At 42.2% G+C, this 19,938-nt stretch overlaps 1 protein-coding gene and 1 long non-coding RNA gene across 3 annotated transcripts in view; one reads left to right on the plus strand and one right to left on the minus strand.

Annotated features, from left to right (window-relative positions):
* LOC139612390 (uncharacterized) overlaps nt 1-19,938 on the minus strand; it is a 79,136-nt gene that overhangs the window by 40,518 nt on the left and 18,680 nt on the right. For both annotated transcript variants that reach the window (XR_011686525.1, XR_011686526.1), the window contains one exon: nt 14,102-14,229. This is a non-coding gene — a long non-coding RNA (uncharacterized lncRNA). The remainder of the gene's footprint in view (nt 1-14,101; nt 14,230-19,938) is intronic.
* The window catches only part of tmem121ab (transmembrane protein 121Ab), a 37,972-nt gene that overhangs the window by 4,658 nt on the left and 13,376 nt on the right, over nt 1-19,938 (plus strand). The gene's annotated exons all lie outside the window — the stretch shown is intronic.

The following is a 19,938-nucleotide window of genomic DNA, read 5'->3' on the forward strand; positions in this document are numbered from 1 at the left end:
ACCAATCAGAGCCAGGTTTGAGAAAGATGGGTTGGTGTTGTGGTGTCATAAAATTCTGCACCATCTGTGTGGTGGTTAAAGAGTTTTTCCTTATCTCTGTTTTGACTGTGGGTATTTTCTCGCCAGTAGCTCAGCTAATTTACTTCAGTGGAGGATTGTTGACAAGAAAAAGGAGACGTGTAGCAGCAGATGAATGCAAAATATACATGCAGTAATGTTTGGCATCCCCACATACACCAGCATAGTTACAGCCACTCGTATATACACACCCACACCCTTCACACACACACACACACACACACACACACACACACACACACACACACACACACACACACACACACACACACACACACACACACACACACACACACACACAAACGTCCACAAATTTAAAACCAGGCTTTAAACAGAGCATGGCTGTGCGGGTATATAGCAGTGAAATATTGGACCCATTGCAGCCCTCCAGGCATGCAGTTATCAGGGATACAGAACTGATGGGAAATCAATCAGCTCAAGTGGAGTGGCCTGGCCTGTGGTGAAGAGAGGAGTCTTGTCTTTTCCAGATGCTTGATGTCTACAGTTCACTGTTCTAATCATTGAACCAAAACATACATGCATTTACTGTATGTCTGTGTGTGTGCAATCACAATATCTATCTATCTATCTATCTATCTATCTTGCTAGACAAAGACATAGATATTGAACTATTGTGCAAAATGTGTTTTACCATACACTTACCATACACCATATACACATAGGGAGAGACTGTGTTTTTGGATTCTCTCTCCGGAGCAAATGTGGAAGAATAATGCTGTTGACCACCGCAAAAACCCCCCTACTGAAGAGGTCAGAGTGGATGTTGGGGTTTACAAAGTGTGAATCTGAGAGCAGAAACTGCAGCTCGCATCCCAGTTCGTATTGCAAGTTGACATCTGTTTATATTATCTATGACCACAATTTTTCTCCAAGCTTAACTGAGTATTTTTGAAACTATAGCAACAGGGCTAGAGATTGGACTTTGCAAAAAAACTGATGTCACTGGGCCAGGCTCCTGCCCCCAGGGATCAATAAATAAAGTCTGTAAAATGTTTAATTATTTGAGTTTTGTATATTTCATTTAGTCTGTAAATTGTTCAGTTTTAGTGTCTGTAATTTTGATTTTGGCGACATTAAGATTCAAGTTTTCTCCACACCTGCTGTAAAAAAAGATGAATAAATGCAGAATCTCTGTGGTTAAGGCTATAAAATATCCAGGTGGTGTTACTTTTTCCAGGAGTCCAATGGAGTATTGAGCGAAATGCGTTGCTGTTGCGTTTCATAAAAGATCTTTGATGATATTTTTACAGGTTGAGTGTGTGGTTTCTACTACAGCCGCCAGCATTCAACCATGGTTACTAAAAGCCTTGAGTTTCTTCAAAAAAAAATCGACAGGGCGTGACCTCAGCGCCCTCACTGGTAACAACTGCCATGATGATCATGATCTTTCTTTAGGTTTTTATCTGCTGAATCTTAACCAAGCCTTACCCATAGTCGCAGATCAGAAAACACAGTATTTCTTTTTATAATGTTCTTACTAGGAAGGTACTGAGAAATCACCTGTTTTTGTCACAGCTATGAGGAGTAGTTGATCTATCTACCTACTTATCTGCCTTCATGTTTTCTCAGTTGTGTGAGGTGGGCGATGCAGGGTGAAGGCAAACAGCATACAGATCCGTAACATCTCTATATCAACCTCATATCTAATTCATGCACTTTATTGTTGCTCTGCAGCTGCGTGTATGTGCTACGAGGTGCACTGGTAGCAGCTTTGGCCAAATCCAAATCAGATACAAAAATGAACAGAGCAAGGTAATGTACTGTAGCTGGAGGCTCTAGAGGATTTGAGTATCTATAAACATTAATATGCCACATTATCCCACTGAGACTGTTTCCTTTATAATGATTTTAAGTAGCAATGTAAAGCCATTTTCATGCAGAGTTCTCAATGGGCTCATCTTGGCAGGAGGCAAGGACAGGAAGTGTGTGTCTGTATGTATGCTCCATTTACGTTTTCTCATTTTGTCGAAGCTCAGGAAACGGCTTACAACAAGTGTCGCCTTGCTGGCTTAAATGGCTGGACTGTCAGCATAACAAGCCCACACATTAATCTATCAGCATGTGTGTTTGGCTGTGAATGCATGTGTTTGGTTGTGCACGTACACGCTTCCATGCACAACAAGGGTGTCACAGCAGGGCTGCCATTTCTGGTATCTAATGCTATTAAACAGGAAATAAGCCATATCATATGTTTCTCTCTTGTTTACGTGTGTTCGGTTCTCATTTCCATCCTCTTGTATCATAACTGCAAGTGTGTGCACTTGTCCAGATGCTAAGTGTGTGCTTTGTGTACATGTGAGTGTGTTCCTCCTGTTCCTGTTTGCCAATGCATGCATGTGTGTTGAAATCTGTGATAGCTTGTGTTGTCATGTGCTTGGATATGTGTGCTCGTGCGTGACAGTAGCTGTTTGCACCTAGCTGTCGCTGGTAAGGTGCTTCCTACCCACTCATGAACACACAAACTGGGCATTTAATGAAACCTATGAATTACTTTGTGCAGTAAATAGCTTCTAATTTAACACCAATAAAGGCGAGGGAAAGCAACTTAGCATTTCAGACTGAAATGTTTAATGATGTTTAACTTCCTACTTTTATGGCTCTGGAGCTCTGCTAGTCCACTAGTGAAAGCTAGACATAGGTAAGAAAGGAAATACAGGAATGAGTGGAGAAAAATATTGAATGCAGATGCTTTCATCCAGGGCATGATGGGTCACTGAATGGTTTGATGAGTGTGAAAATTATGTAAATGCATGTGTATATCCAAAACAGCACATTTTCATTAGCTAAGGAGCCTTGTGACAATGTATTTTTCAGATAACCCATTGGGTTTTGAAGTGATTTATTTGGATTAAAGAGAAGGAGAATTTCCTCAACCCACAAAGGAATGCTTAATCCTTCACTTAATCTGAAAATTTAAAAATCACCAGAATTAGAGGCACACAAAGTGATATGTGCAAGCAAGCAGCGAACTTGAATCCGCCCCGACACTCACATGGGGTTCTCAGCATGTATCCTGTGCACCCTTTCAATCGTGCCAGTGTACGTAAACCGTCAGCACTCTGCTCATCCTCTACTGCTACACCAATCACCTGAATGCTATGCTGTCACTTGCTGCTGCCACTTGCTGCTGCCACTACTTCTGTTCATGTAGCATTTCAAAAGCCCCTTCACCGCTGAGCATCTGCCTGTACGGTCTGAGTCTGCCTTCCCTGTAAGGCTGAACTTAGTATCACTCTCCACACTCCCTCCTGTGCTGAACTTGGTGGGAAGCGAGTGACAAGGTCAGAACTGAGACCAAACATTAATGCTGCAAATTTTCTCCATTCATAAATCATCTCTTCCACATGAGTTGGCTAACTGAAATGGTTTTCAGTGGACAATGACAATGCAGTATGCTATGCTTTTCAGTCACCAGGTATCACTTAATTCAGCATCTACAAAAGATTTTGAAGCGACGTGTCAGACAGTGCTCCCTGCAATCATTAAAACACACAGTACTTTGAAGATTGGTGTTCATCCCTCCAGAAGACCATTAAAGATGGAGGCTCACAGACTAAAACCTTATTAAGGCACTTTCTGTTGGTTTTTGCTTTAATTCGTCACACAGCTGTAGGGATTCAAATCTTGCCGATTTCGGGAATCACAGGTCACAACTGCAGTGATAAATTTTTACATCTCATCACATCACAAAAGATGGACATGAAAAATTTCATATCAAGTTATGATATTTCCTGTTCCTTCTGTTAGCCGACCAGTGACAGCAAGGTCCAGACCAGGGTCCCAGGGGTGATGAGGAGGCTTGGCCTTCTGGTGACCCCGTCTGTCGGCCGCCATGCTGGTTAAGAAGCAAGACGAATGGAGATCATCTGGAAAACAAGCTGATCTGAAAATCAGCCAGACGCAGCTTATCGCTACATGTACATCAAGGGCCTGGATATGTTTCTCTATTTGTGTATTGTGTATAGTGTGACTCGAAATGTTGTGCGTGTACATGCAATTATGTGTGACCATACAGTATGTCTGTCTGATCAAACTGATTACGGTGTAGTCCAATAAGTTGAAAAAAGGTTCATGTGACAAATTTCACCTGGCTGGAGGACATAAAAATATTATCATAATAGCCATACCATATTCTGCTGACAGTATTATGTTTATCAATTTGCTTATAGACAGAAACAGCCAGTGTGAAGGTTATACCGGCTAAAGCACTGTCCGAGCTGAATGCATACAGTAGATAATAAGGGAATGTCATTGGGTCGTCCTCTAAGCATGCTTATTAGAGCAAGTTGAAACTGTTCCTGTAGAAAATATTGTTTGGACTACCTTTGTCGGAGCTGCCGGTGCTGTGCAGGTGTGGCCGTGTGTAATTACAGCGTGTGTGTTTGTAATTTCAGTCAGGCCCACGGAGTCAGCACCCTAGCTAGTCTCGGCTCTGTGTGCAGTGCTCCAAAACAGAGGCTCTCATGATTTAATTACCGCACAAACATACACACACGTGCGCGCACACAGGGAACACTGAGGCAACAGACCATGTCTCATACGCTGTTGTGCAGCCCTCTGTATTCCCCTCTCGTTTGTCACTTGCCGGCCTTTGCCAGCACCTCCACAAATTCACTGGACTTGTGAGGTGGAGGGTGGCCACCGTGGCAGGGAATTAACCCTGCTGCATTGGGCCATCTGACCCGTCTGTAAGACATTATTGCCTGTGTGTTGTACGTTTCAGGCCAGCGAGCGCAGTAACTATTGTGTATCAGCATCGATATAGATCAAGCCTGATGAGAGGAAAAGTCAGACTCCCTCTGCCAGGCTGTGAAGCCAGGACTGGTGGGCTGATTAGTCCACAGCGGCTGCTGGTAGTTGTTGCTGGGGGGATAAATGTTGCTTCATATGACTGTGACTCTGGCTCCGAAAGGCAGAAGCAGCTGCTGCTGTGTCACTGCCTCTGGGCTGTGGAGGGGGACTCTGGAGACACTGGGCTCCACTCCCCTCCATCTCCCACTGCCCCCTGTCCTCGCCTCTGCCATTACTCCTTTCCTCCATCTCTCCTCACCTTGCCTTCACCTCCATCTTTCCCTTCTTTCTTTCTTTCTTTCTTTCTGTCTTTCTCAGCAACACTTAAACACCAGCACCAACAGGCAGCAGATAATGCAAGGACACACACACACACACACACACACCAAGCAGTGATGTACTCTCACGTGTACTGCTTCGTTTTCTGTGTGTGGGCTCGAATACAAAAGGCTGGTCCCTCTTATCTTTGCCTGCTGTCTTTATGAGTGTGTGTGTGTGTGTGTGTGTGTACATGGATTCACACAAGCATGTATATGCCTGTGCACTCTTAGAAGAAAGTAGAAGAGAATTTGTCTTCGTGCACAAGTGCTTGTGGGTTTTTCTTGTTTTCGGTGGCGAGTTTTTTTTCATTGGCCTGTCTCTCAACTCAGCACGGCACTAATAGGCATTCTGCAAGCCACTCTGCTCTGCAATTAGCCAAAAACCATGGGAAAAACATTGATAAACAAAGATGAAACAATTCACGCCTTGCCCGTCACAAAGCCATCAATCGGAGTCAAATGCTATTATCATTCCGGGAATGCATTTCGGCAGGTGGAGGCCTGCTCTGCCAAACAGACACTACTATGCCCTTGAAATACATAAAACTAAAGCAGATGCAAGTGCCTGTTTGTTCAAACACTTATTAAAAGCCCATATAGGCCATTTATGTGGGTGTTGTTACTGGAACCGGAGCTAAAGCGGTGGTGGGTGCTTCATCCTTGTCCACACTGTGCTCTGGCAGTGTGGGCCCCGGGCTGCTGCCCACAGTTTCATGTCAGAGCCAGAGACAGGGACAGTAGCCACAACCAGGGCTGAAAAGCTCCATCACCCAGCAAACACGCTCATCTATCCTGAGTTGGCTGCAGAGTGAAAGAGGTGGCTCGAGGAATTAGGAAAAAAAGAAGCACATGAATTGTTCTCCTTTTCTCTCTTCCTTTTCTTGTTGGCATTCTTACTCTCCTTCATCTCCCATTCCCTTGATTTCTGTCCTTTCAGGCTATTTCTTTCTCGAAAATGTTTACACTGAATGAAACCCGACCAGCCTACTCCCTGAAGCCTGTTGCCTTTGAACATTATTCTTAGCCTCAGTAGATCAATATCAACTACGTTCCCTGTCTGTCTGTTTGCGATCACTAAAACTTTGTAGTAATTTTTTTTTTTAACCTCAGAAATTCTCAGGAGTTGTCTGATGAAACCTGCAGCATCTGGGTCTTCCAATAAGCTTTTCTCCTGAATGCTGTCAGGCCAAATAATATCTCTTGTATCTGTCACCAGTAATTGAAGTGTGATGGTGAAATACTCACATTCACAATCACAGGAGTGACTCATAGTGATGCAAGTTGATGGAAATCCAGAGTACAGGCTGAATATTGGACGAGGGGCCAAGTTGCATCATGGCAGCAGACAAGCAGAATCTTGTATTGGTCAAACAAGTGCTCTGCTGGCACTCTGTTTACATCAGAGCCAGTCAACGGGAGTCAAGGAGGTGAATCAGAGGTTGACTGGTGCCTTGCTTCACTGGACTCAGTGAGTTTTACAAGGTCTCTGTCAATAACTGTGACAAGCTACAAGCGACATTTCTGCGGTCTTGACTGCACTGGGGAATCTGTGGATCTGTGCACTGACGCTCAATGGGTAGAGTTTTACACTAACAATTCCCACTGGGCCTACACAAGTATTTTACTGTATGTATTTGCACAGTGATAAAAATGCAGAGGTAGAAAAAAGAAAAACAGAGTAGAACAGAGAGCAGGTGAAAGAGAAAATGCACTGGGATAGATAAGAGTAAGAAAAAAATCAAGGATTTTGTGAAACATTAAAATAAGCAAACCAGAAACCGAAAAGCAAACAAAAAAAGATAAAAACATGCAACAAATGGAATTTTCACCAAAGCACACACAACACAATGAACATTTGCAGAGATTATTTGCGCTTTGTATGTCAAGATGGATGATAGAAGAAAGAAAAAAAAAAATCAATATGCATATTGAAGCTACGCTAAAACAATTTGCTTAGTCCACAGTATGTTGATCGTCATTTAGTCATTTTCGTCAAAAGCCAATTGTTCCTTAGCTTGAGCTCCTCAGTTGTTAGAATTCTTTCCATTGTCCTATATGAATATACACTGAATATTTTTTAGTCATGGCCTGTTTGTTAGACAAAACAAGCAGGCTTGAAAAAATTGTAACAGGCACAATTTTTCACATTTTTCCACATTTCAATTAATGAATCAATAAATCAAGAAAATAATCATCAAAGTAGTTGCAGCTCTAATGCACCCATTGTGTTAAAGCAGATTTGTCTTTGACTATGTGCTGTATAGTTAAATCATCAAATTCCATGAAGAAATTCAATTAAAAAAAATTTTACACTGAACTAAATAAGTAATATTTGAAAAGTCAAATTAAATTTAGTTATGTAGAATGTGAGTTTTCTCATGCTGTGGCCTTGGAGTTCTCTGCATGTCTGTATTAAAAACTAATTTGCACAGATACTTTCCCTATTCTTCATTCCAGAGCAGACCTACATGATTCACGATTATTGTCTGACAACAGCGCTGTAATATGTTCCCCTCCCTTCATCCAACCCTGTCTCCTCAGCTGTGGTCTGTGCCTGATCAATGTGTTTTCTTAGCCAGTCCATCTCTTTCTAATTAAGATATTTCACAGTGTTCACCTCAAGGATTTCACAGAAAGGTCAAGCTGACTATTCTCCCATTTAGGCCTCAGAGCATTCACTAAGGTCTTGTTCGTCATGACAACAACGATCCAGGCCCAGTATTTCCACGTGACAAAAATGTCACCGACTGATGACATTGGGGGTTTTGGGAAGTGTGCGATGTTCGCTCGTGCCTCACTGAGCCGGCTCTAACGCCACCAGACTCACTTGCTAGTATAATCACCTCATGTTTCATCGCAGCTTTCCGATGGGACAAATGATTGCTTTAAAACACAAGGAAACAAATTAAACACCGGTGTCAAGATTTTAATAGTTCCAATTAGTCAACACTTTGGGGAATGCGCATTATTAAGAACGATAGCGTGCGACCTCCAGTCTGTAAATTCCACCTAGTTTGCAACAGTCAAAACAAATGTGTCTGACAGCTTTTACGCTTGTCCTACAGGGCTAACATTACTGTAAATAGTGTTGATTAAGTGCACTGTACATGATGGGAGAGCTGGGTATTTAGTCAGACTGACACCACCGCCCACACACACACAGACACATACACACACACACAAACACACACCTCCAGACGCCACCATCACCAAGGCTTATCGTGTTTGCATGCTGAAAAGGATGGCAGCTGAATATCCAGACATACATATAATTTTAGGCAAGGCATATTTTCTCTGCTCTGTCTGCAACTCATGCATTTCCTTTTAAGTGTTGCCCATTACTAAGCCAACTAAAAGGAGCCAAGCCAATTGGATAGCAAATATCCCACACTAACTTTTGGTTTCTTCTAACTTGCTATCAGAACTGGGAGTTTTGATTTGTATCCACATCTGCCAGCAGCTCCCGACTGATTTGTTCCAAGATTACATCCTTTGGAACGTTATTCTTTTGGCACCATCTCCCTTCTCTGCAATGGTGTGATTCCAGACAGAGACAGTAACCAATCAGTTACCCATAGTGGGCTTTCCAGAGGTTGTGGAGCCAGCCAGAACCGCTTCTATTTTTCTATCATTGTACAGATTAAAGACTGTTTCTCGCTATACTTGCTATAGAAAAGAGTCTACAGCCATAGTTGCACCTCTATGAGGCTGTTAATGAAAAAACTGAAATGGTGACCTTATCAATGTACTAGATGATAAATCTGTGGGATCACTTAAGTAAACAAAAACTATGAATATCTGCACCAAGCTGAATGGTAATCCATATAAGTTTTCAAGATATTGTCAATCTGCATGGTGGCACTAAAGGAAAAGTAAGGGGAGCACCAAAGTCATTTGTATTGATCCTCTGGGGAACACAATTACTACACCAAAGTTTGTGCCAACTCATCTCATCTAGATGTAGAGATATTTCACTGGATAAATGTTACCTTGCTGGTGAAGTCAGTGGTGTTCATCTTCTGGAGACTGTGAATGTTAGTTCAAAATTTCATGGCAGTCCATCTGATAGTTACTGATCCACAAATCCACAAACAGCACTCTCATGGTGGAGCTAGATGAACAAGGCTCACCAAAGTAAATGGGATTCATCATGGGAGCATGAATACAGAGTGGCGAACTGACCCAACAACCAACACTGGCATCTCTAGCGCCACTAGCATGGCTAAGAATATCCAAGTAGTACACTGTAATAATAAAAGAGAAAAAAAAAATGTTTGCAACAATGAGTTCAAAACACAGATATCATTCTCTTACAAGAACCAATTATAAAACAAGACAGAAGACAGACAGAAACAAATTAAAATGATAACAAACTAAATGAGCAGCCAGAGTTAAATGACAACAAGCTTACAGTCAATACATACAGTAAATGGGAGTAAAATGACTAGAATACATTAATTCACTTTGCATTTATTCGCTTGCAACTAAATATATTAAAAATATCTCTCAGGACCTGACTGGTTGTCATTGCATGAGTCTGCACATACTGTAACCTATGGCAAAACATTGGCACACATTCCTGAGACATACTGGGCCTGTGTTAGCAGAACATAAGGAATAACAGCCGCTTTTTGCTGTGGATACTACACACCACAGACCCATTAGCCAAATGGCACCACAATAAATGCCTTGGCTCCACAAAGAGTCAGCTGGCCTTGGAGGTCTGGAAATGGCGGCACTGCAGAGGATGCGACTGAGCCTGCCTCATGATTGTCAAGAAATATGTTTGCCCACATCTGGTCTTAAGGCTAAGCCTCAGCTGAGAGCCACACCTTGTGCACATCTCACTGGCATACACCTCTAATAGGTCCCTCATCCTTCTCTCTCTCATACCACCCTGGCTCATAGATCCCTATGCTGCAAACAACAGAGAGCAGACGAGGGCTTGGCCTGCCCCTCCGTCCACCTGTATTGATGAACAGGCTTACCAGCTTGCTGTGCCACAAAGGTATCTTAGAGGGCGAGATGCCGCTCTTACCCACTCACCCTGCCCACACCTCAACCCCAACCCAAGCCTCTGCTGCCCCACTTACCTCTGCTTCCACAGCTAAAATGCCTTCAGGGAATAGAGGACAGGCAGAGGAGACAGACAGTAAGCATGTGTGTGTGCAGATGATAAGGTGGATGCGTGTTTGTGTGTGTGTTTGACACATATGCACCGTCTGAGCCCGTGTGTGAGAACTTGTGTTTGTGTCTAAGAGCGGTGGCGCGCAGGAGACATGGTATGTCAGATTTAAGTAAAACCGTAGAGAGATAGACGCAGAGGCAGAGACTTAAAAGCATGGTGCAGCCGCCGCTGAAGGTGTGCGGCTGTGTGTGAATGATAGAACGCTTGTGTCGCTCATCGTCTTTCTGCTCACGGCAGTGGTTAATTATTCACTGGGGTTGTGCTGCAGAGATGAACTGAGGGGCTCAGGGATAAAGGCACTGGAGGAGGAAGATGAAATTATAAAATCCTAATGACGGAACTCTGGCTGAATGGTAATTTCTTAAATTGATTTTGAAGAGGTGCCCAGACAGAACCGCCATGGATAGACATTGAGATGGGGAGAGGGTTCCTCACTTGCTCTACTCTTTCTCTTTCACTCTCTCTCTCTGGACATGTTCCAGCCCTCTTCACCTCTGGCCTAATCTTCCTTTTTATCCCACACTTAAGCTTCATCGCCACACGTCTGTCCTTTTGTTTCAATCTCTTCTACTTAACCTCAACTTCTCACCACCCTTCTACACACGTTTTCACTTCAGCAATCTTTACTATGTGATCATCTTATTAACCATTATCTTATTTCCCCCCTAAATCATGTATGTACAGGACCTAAAATGTGTGGTCTCAACCTCTTTGAGGTGAACTGCAGCGTGGTTTATTTAGACTGAGAATGTAATCTGACCCAGCTACAGAAAATGACCATAAAGTTGTTTTAGTGATAAGGAAACAAAAGTTAACATCTGATGGCCTGTGGATTAAAACCAAGGGTAACTTGACTCAACTGGTAATTATGGATCTGTATGTTGGATTAAACAACATTTGAATAAATCTATGTTCCGCGCATCTGGTCAGTCCCTGACATTGCACTCAAGCAGGATACAATAACGAGGTCAAATGACTTCACAAGCGATAAACTAGATGATCCATCACAGTTCCAGAGACAACATGTGGAAATATATGTATAATCAAACAGTCTTTTCTGCATTTAAAGCTGTGAAATTTGTTGAGCAGCTTGCCTCTTAAATATCCATACAGTTGGAGTCAGAATCTAACAGCCATTCATTTAATTTGGAATCACTTCGGAATGGGTTTCAACATTTATCTGCGAGATGAGTTAGATGTGATAACCAAGGACAGTGACATCATCAGGATGTTAGCTGGTCCATGTGGCTGCATGAAACACCAGCTTTTATCAGTTTACGATACACTTCATATACGACCATTTTATCATTTTGTTTATGAGCATGGCAGCGGCCTCAAGGGAGATAAATGTTATTATGAGTGAAATCCATCAATAGACGCAGCTAGAAGAACTCAATAGCTACTGTAGAGTTGCCTTTGCAACAAGCACTTAACCTCAAGCTGCTCCAGTGGAGGAGCTCACAGAATCTGTATGGATGGATCAGTGAAGGCTGAGTTTACTTGAATTAAAAAGACATTTTTACATCCTTTCTCTTTCAGTTCACTTTGACAGTTCTACAACACCTGTATAGTGCATTCACACTCCAGCACACAAGCAGAAACACAGAAACACACACCTCTTTGATCCTCCCCCTACAAATACCCCTTTCCGTCTGTCAGCTCCCTTTAGCGTTTCTCCCTCTCCTCCCAGTCTATCATCTCTCTCGTTCTCTGTGACCACCACGCCATCCTGGCCAGGTCTGTTACCCTGTTATCCGAGCAGCGGGCCGCAGAGGAGAGCGAAAGGCACGCTGATTGACAGAGATAAGGCCTCTAATTATAAGCAGTGATTGGGGGCTCTGGAGGGGGCTTAGCTTCCTGGCAGGGAGAGACAGAGGAGACAGAGACGTATTCAGGGCACCCAACCCCTCCGCAATTAGACACACATCTGCTATCAGCGATCAGCTTGGTGTCCCTTCGAACGTAGAGACGCTCTGCGGCACGTTGCCTGTCAATGTCATTCATTGTCCCTTTTCCTTCCCTCGTTCAACCCGCCGCCACCCCACCCGATAGATTGGAGAGATACTCATATTGCCGCGCAGACACAAACACACACACACACAGTGGGAGAGACGACGATGAATATTCATACACAGTTTTCAGCGTGCATGCAGGCGGACAGAGGGAGGCAGAAATGCAAATAAACATTCATGCATATGCTGTGTATAGTGCACACACATGATCAGCCATGGCTGAGCACACTCATGCAGTGTAAAGATCCCAAATGCATCTTGTACTTGGTCTTATAAATGGTGCATGTCGACATCACATGAGGATGTGTTCATGTACATGCATGGGATAAATACACATACAACAATAGGCACACCTACTCCTCCTGTTTTTGCACCCATTTAACACACCATTAGCATGCACAAACCTGACTCAGTACTCTTACTGCAAGCTTGGAAATTACTGTGTGAAAGTACGACCAGCCTGCAGAGATTTTACAGCCCAGGCGAAATGTCACATCATCTCTGCGCCAAGTTTTATGAGTCTAATCTGGGTGGCTGACACGGACGCAGCACCCACTAGCATGTTCAAAATGGAATAATAGTACATTATGACACACAAGAGCATACATCACAGGAGTTCTTTGCAGCTGGAGTGTGTTGTCGGATGGAGCAAATTTACGAGCCGATATGTCTACAGCCTAATTCCAAATATGAGGGAGCCGTCATTTGAATAATCTACACCGAGAGAGCAGAAGGCTAAGGGATATTTAACATGATGAATAAGCCCGAGCTGTACAACTTGTGCTATCTGCTAAAGTCTTAAATCTAGAGTCCTAGCCACGGGGAGAGGGGTGAGACTGTGGATGGAGTAAGTCCATGTCAGTCTGAGGCTTTTAGAAAGAGAGAGGAGAGAAAAGGCCAGACAGCTGAATTGAAAAAACTTCAGGACTGAGACACAGGGGGCCAGTTACGCAGAGTCTCCAACTAAGGAGATTTCTCAACAGAGACATCTGCTGAAAAGGCAAATTAGTCTAGGACCAGGCGTAATCCATGTCTGTGAAACTAGCCACGAATGTTTTCTCTCTGGGGAGCCAGGTCTTCATTATAGCCTTGTTCTTCGATATCATGCCTCAGGTCTCTGCCAGGAGACCAACTGCCTCAGCAACAAATAAATTTGGCTTTAACATGCTCTGTTAAACATGCCATGCTGGTTGGCTCCTCTGTGCATTACTGTTTTAAGTTGTTATATAAAATAAAATACACGTTGCGTAGGTTCAGTTCTGAGTCCAAGCACTTGTTCATCTTCCTCTCTTGCTATGTAAACATGAACAGCGTAAGCTTAGCCTTGAATAAGTGACCTTGAGCGAAGTGTGTGCTGCAAATGCTCAGCATAATAGGGAGCGAGAGAAGATTGTTAGCTCTTTGTGGTGAGGAGGGCAGAGTCGTATCCCCTTAGCGCAGGTCAAACAGGCTGTGTGAAATAAGAAGAAATCAGGACAGCAAAGATGAAGAGGCAGAGAGAGAGACAGGGGTAGAGTGGGAAAGAGGCTGGAAATCTGTGAGCTCGCTCAAGGAGAGAAATGGGAGAATTGGAGCATTTTCCCCTCGTGGATACTCAACATTTACGACCAGATTGAGAGACTGAAAAGAGAGAGAAAACAAAGTAAGGAGCATGTGTATTCTTTATGCCTGTGTTTGTGATTGTCACTCACATTGATGTCCCTTAGCCAGTGCTTCAGAGTTATGCACACTCTTTAGCATGTTACCCAAAGTCCCTCTTCAACTGCCAGCTCTCCAAATCTGTCTTGAGACGAGTCATCTTCATACAGGCCAAGCAGACCTGAGGTACAGGAAATTATAACACCACAATAAATCCAGATCTGGGAGCATACAGTTAGCCTGCAATCAGTGGTAGCTTGAATTATCATAGAAAGACAAAATCACAAGGTGAAACATCTTACTGGGGTTATTAATGTGTTTCTAACCCTGAATGCAATACTGAATTATCATCCAGTACCAACATTTTCAAAACTGTCACTCTGCAATATCTGTACGTGATTTCTACAGTGAGTTAATGTTAGGGAAAGATTGTGCTTATGGCAAAAAAAACTATAGTTAAGATATGGTTACAGTTACATAGCTAAAACTCTTGGTTCAAGTTAGATGGAAAATGGTGGTTACAGTTAATAAAAGAGCAAACAGCAAACTCCAGAATCCTGCATGAAAGTTTGGTGTGCAACACAACTATGCACCACCCTGAACTCCACAACTTTACTTTACTCCACAACTTTACTTTCCTCCTCGCTGGTATATCTCCTACTGTGCTGGTCTGTAAAATCTGAGCAGCTTGGTTTTTTTTTTTTTTGGTTTTTGTTTTTTTTACAAAAAACAAAAACAAACAAAAAAAACCCCAAAACATTATGTTGTTAAAAAAAAAGTATTAACCACACGGAGTATTAACCACAGAAATAATGTTGAATCCTCATGGGAGCTGTGGCTGCTGAATGCTAACAAAATATTTGAAATTAATTATTGTGGTTGTCTCACCTGACACACATCATGTATTATGGATACCTCTTCCATTTTCCAAATATTTTTAGACTACAAATTTTAAATCATGTGCAGCTCAACCAGGGTTGTGTACAGGACGTTACCAGATTAAATTTTCTGAGCTGAGATAATATAACCGACGTATAGTCAAGTGCACACATGGTTTGGTGTTTAGATTTGAATCATTTAACAAATAATAATTTAATAACTTTGTAAATTAGCATGAAAATATACATTGTGGATGTACTTTTTTATTCATTTAGCCTTTGTCTTTGATGACCTAATTAACTCCACGACATAGTGACACATATATAAAGTTTCACATCCACAGCGCGGCAAAAAGCCACTTTAATAAGGCTTCAGCACTTGTGGTGTTACAGTCTGAAAATACCTTCCTCCTGCACGCAGACTGAATATAGCAGCTCGGTGAAGCTCTCATTATTATAAATGGGGAGCTCTAGGATGTTCTGCTGTTCGCGGGCTACTTTTGTGCTGCCTTTTTCTGGCTCCTACTCTTCTTCTCTTGTCAAGACGCATTTTATGTTTCCGTCTTTTGTTGTTGTGATAATTTAAAGCATTGCTTGTGATATGCCGAGGCACTGGAGTCTCGTAGAATCTGTGACTGTGAGGCATAGTGAAGGCTGAGTATTTATGAATGGCTTTAAACAGCAGGGGAGAGATGAACTGCTGGATTTTCCCTGCCCTTGTTTCTTCGTCTGCTCTCCCCTTCTTTTTCTCTCTGCCTCTAAGCCCCCACCCCGAAGTCACTGTGCAGCATCCCATTGTACGTGACATTCAGCCTCAGTGTGAAAATCAGCAGATGGGTAATTTTGTTTGTATGGTTAGCGTGGATGTGTGGGTGTGTGTTTCTGTCTGTGTGTGAAGAAAGAGAGTGGGGTGAGGGAGAGCTAAGGAGCAGGGAATAATTTATGACCGCTGTACCCTATAATTAGCAAAAACTAAATTGCGTGTCAATGTAGGAGGCAGTTAAATAGGGCTCTGCTTCTGTCAAAGGACATTACAAACCTCAAAAAGACCTACAGTAGAAGGCAACAGTGCATTTCCATGGAGTCCCTCTCTGAGCTGAGAAATAGGATTGCTAAAATAAAAGCCCATGGCCTGAATGATTTTAGACCCAGTTTGGCGAGACCAAACCGCCAATAACTTTTTGATGAATTGCTAATTCTCAATTACTTTTTGGCTTTTAATCTGGTAATAAAGGCAACAGCACAGCCCAGAGGCAGAATCACATTTGGAAACACAGAGCACATTCTGAAGAAAAGACAGCAAATTGGGTTTTTTTTTATTCTTCCTCTATACACTCTGTTGCCTATGAAGGTGCAGGCTAGCCCGAGGTGCGTGTGTGTATGTGTGTGTGGTATACATCAGTATAATGCGTCCACAGAAGGGGGCTGTTCTCATTTGGAAAGGCTGACAGCGGTTGGCTGATTGATCAGATTGACTTTTTTTTTTTTTTTTTTTTAGCTCAAACAACCCCCCCGCACTTCATCTGAGACCTTGACTAAAAGATGGGACAATATTTTTTTTTGTCACAATGCAGCGTTCGCAGTACAACTTAAGCACCATTAGATATATTTTAAAGAAAAAAAACTTTGACAACAAAGAATAATTGTGCAACATAACTTTACCTGAATCTCAGCGTTTGTTTTTAAAGGAATGAGCAGGCCTAGACGTTGTCTATGTTGGTCTTTTTACAAAGTTTGTAACAAACAAATTTATCCTGAAGGGTATGTTATGTAAAATTAGTTTTCTGTCTTGAACAGGAAAAAAGAAAAAACATGTTCTTTATATCGCTGGCTCAAGAAACCTGGTGAATCACAATAATGCAATTTGGACTAAACATTTGACACAAATGTCATCACAGTTTATCTTAAAGCTTCCAAATTCAATATATTCACATTTAATAAACCACATAAAATAACAACATAAAATATCTCATTCATTAAACTCTCATGGGAAACTTAAAGTAGCTGGAGTAAAACTTTACCAGACCTTCTTTCTATCTCAGGAACTTTAATTTGGCATTTACTAAGTAAGAATCTGACCTTGTAACAATCCAGTTCAAACGTCAGTGTTCCCGGGCGTAATGTTTTATTTTGAAAAAATAAGAAATATTACAGTTTTAATATATTAATAAATCCACTTTTACACAAGGTCAAGTCTTAGCTTTTTGGTACTTAAGTCACCAGAATGTGCGTAATGAGCAAAGGAGATAGATGCACTGACCTCCAGAATGACTAGCCCACATCAGCTTTGACCTCTGTGCCTGCACAACTTCGTGGCTAAGTATCTGCCTACTGTGCTACCAGTTTTGAGTACTAAAAGGGCTGCACACAAGCTGTGCATACCAACAGGGTGAGGTAAATGTGCATACCTTACCCTCACTCAGCGGCACATCAATAGTCCGTTTTTGATCTTGGCACAGCAGAGAGGATCTGTCTGGCAGACAAGTGGAGGGCTGACAGTCTGGATAGTTGTAGTATCTTTGAAACTAGAGCTTGAAGGTAAAAAGGTCCGACAGTAACATTAACAGAGAGGAGGATAAGTTCATGATGGTGACTGCACCATATGCTGTAGAAATGGTACTGCAGGTGACAAGAGGTAGAGCTAATCCACAGGTTCTTTATGATTATTACACTAAACACTTTAAGCTGCAGTGAGCTACACATTAGGCACGGAGGTGTGTTTGGTGCACATTATCACATTTTCACATCACAGTGTATTGTGACAGATTGGTGGATCAATACTTTTGAGCCAGAGAACAGCCACAGACCCTTTGGCACTTATGAACATCCTCAAATCTCAAAACAAAAAGGTGAGTGAGCTTTTGCCAGGTGGGCCATACACCTACATACTCCTCTAAATGTTACATCTAAACTGACATGCAACATATATTTTACAGTCAGGCTTCAATGAAAATAGTTTTTAAAAATTTCCCATCTGTATTTCACAGTTTAACTGTCTGCAGTCACATAATTAATATCTCAGACTTTAATTGTTTTAATGGCTCTTCCGCATTGTTGATTGTATTACAGTGTAGCATTGTTTGAATAGTATGACATAACAGAAGTTTATTAGTGTGGCCCATCTGTTTGAGGGCCCCTGTAGGGCTGTAACCATCAGACAACCTAATGTTCATGTCATGCTTTGATGCAAGGCTTCAGAGCTTCCTAATTGATGAGAAGACGGCTGCATTAAGAAGAACAGAACAAGCTATTTTCTTTAAGTGGATGTCAGAGATGCTTCATGTACTCGACAGAGCTCATTGTGTAAAAAGGTCTTGGTGGCGTACTAGTTCTCGCACACAACAGAACTAATTGTTAAATTCATTACTTGTGCAATTGATATTAAGTAAACAATTTGAATGATTCCATAAAGTGGCATCTACCACAATAATTAATTTTATATGTGACATGATTATCATCAGTGTATTGTTTTTAAATGGACATAATGAGATACTGGGAACTGTTACTGAATGTCTGTTATGAATGAATATCTTGACATACTGGCTCTGAAGCTGCCCATCACAGATCACTATCTTGTAACACGGACTCCTCAGTTAACATTGTGGATCACGAGCTTGCAGCACCGGTGCTGAGAAGCCTGGTATCACAGATTACATGTTTGCCAAAAATCTTCAGTCGCTTTATTGCATTGTGGCTTTTGAATCACTATGTTGTCATATCAGTATAAGTTTCCTCTCTGTGGGTTCAGTGGAGACACAGATCTGGGACATGTTACCTTGGTGTGGGAGGCAGCCAGCATCTAATCCACCAAAACAGACTGAACATATCTTCCATTAACTCCATGGTTGTATTATTTATTTTATGTTGTGGCTTCAGGAAACACCTGGGTTAGGGTTAGGGTTAGAGTTGGAAGGTGTGTGAAACACCCATCGCTTCACTGTGAAGAATGAACCTCAGGAATGCTGCTCACAGTCACGGGGGCTAACATACAGTAGCTGTTGGTGGTCAGCAACTACCTTCAAACTGCAGGCCTGCAGCTTGTTAACCAGAATGTACTGCCAGTGTCAAAGAAGATGTGGGTGTGGTTGCTTTGAAGTTCTTTAGAGGCTGAGTAATAGAAAGTAACTAATAATTTCTTAAAGTGGTGGAGAGACAGGAAGGGTGCTAGTCTCCTCAAAAAGAAGACGAGTATGCCTCCTGGTTTTATTGGAGGGGGGGGGGGGGGGGGGGGGGGGGGTTAAGTTTATTTCTTTAATACGAGTGATGCAATTTAACATAGTTCCAGTGCATGAAACTGATGTGTTGCACAGAGTTTATAGCTTTCATGTCTCTAGTTGGGCTTCACATGTACAGTGTAATTAAAATAGTCAGACTCTAAAGTAACTTCGTCTTATTTACATGCTGTGTCCTCATAGCTGGCTCACTGGCCACCGTGAGCTGACTGACTCACTGTGGGGACAGGACTTTTGGGGTTCTCTTTGGTCTCACTAGAGAGTAATGAGTAATCAGTATTTGATAACATTTGTTGAGAACAAACTGCTGTAATTGGATACTGTATAAACATGTGAGAGCTGAACAGCTACTGACTCACAATTGCAACACGCAGCCAAATCATTCCATCAGCATCTATTAACCATGCTCTGCACACTGCTGAGCAGATCCACAACATCATGCCAAAAGCTACAACAGTCTGCTCACAATGAAACAGCCAATAATTGCTTGTAAAACCTTCATAGTCAACACTCATAATCAGGCCTGAAGGAAATACTATGATAGTATACTATGAGCCACATCCAGGTAACAACAATAACCAGCAGTGAAAATTATCACAGTTGTACAACTGTTTTGATAAAGTTCCAGTGAGTAAGTATACGTTGCGTGAATCCTCCATTCAGACACGCACAGCACCTCTCAACTTTGGACCCAACCACACCTCAGCAAAAGCAATTGCCAAGAAATTCGACACTCCTCTGCACAGCAAACAACTGTCTAATCCTGAGTGAAATATTGTT

The sequence above is a fragment of the Trachinotus anak genome, unplaced genomic scaffold (genome assembly GCF_046630095.1).
Source record: "Trachinotus anak isolate AG129_WGS33_773 ecotype Australia unplaced genomic scaffold, CSIRO_AGI_Tana_v1 ptg000031l, whole genome shotgun sequence".
Lineage (NCBI taxonomy): Eukaryota > Metazoa > Chordata > Actinopteri > Carangiformes > Carangidae > Trachinotus > Trachinotus anak.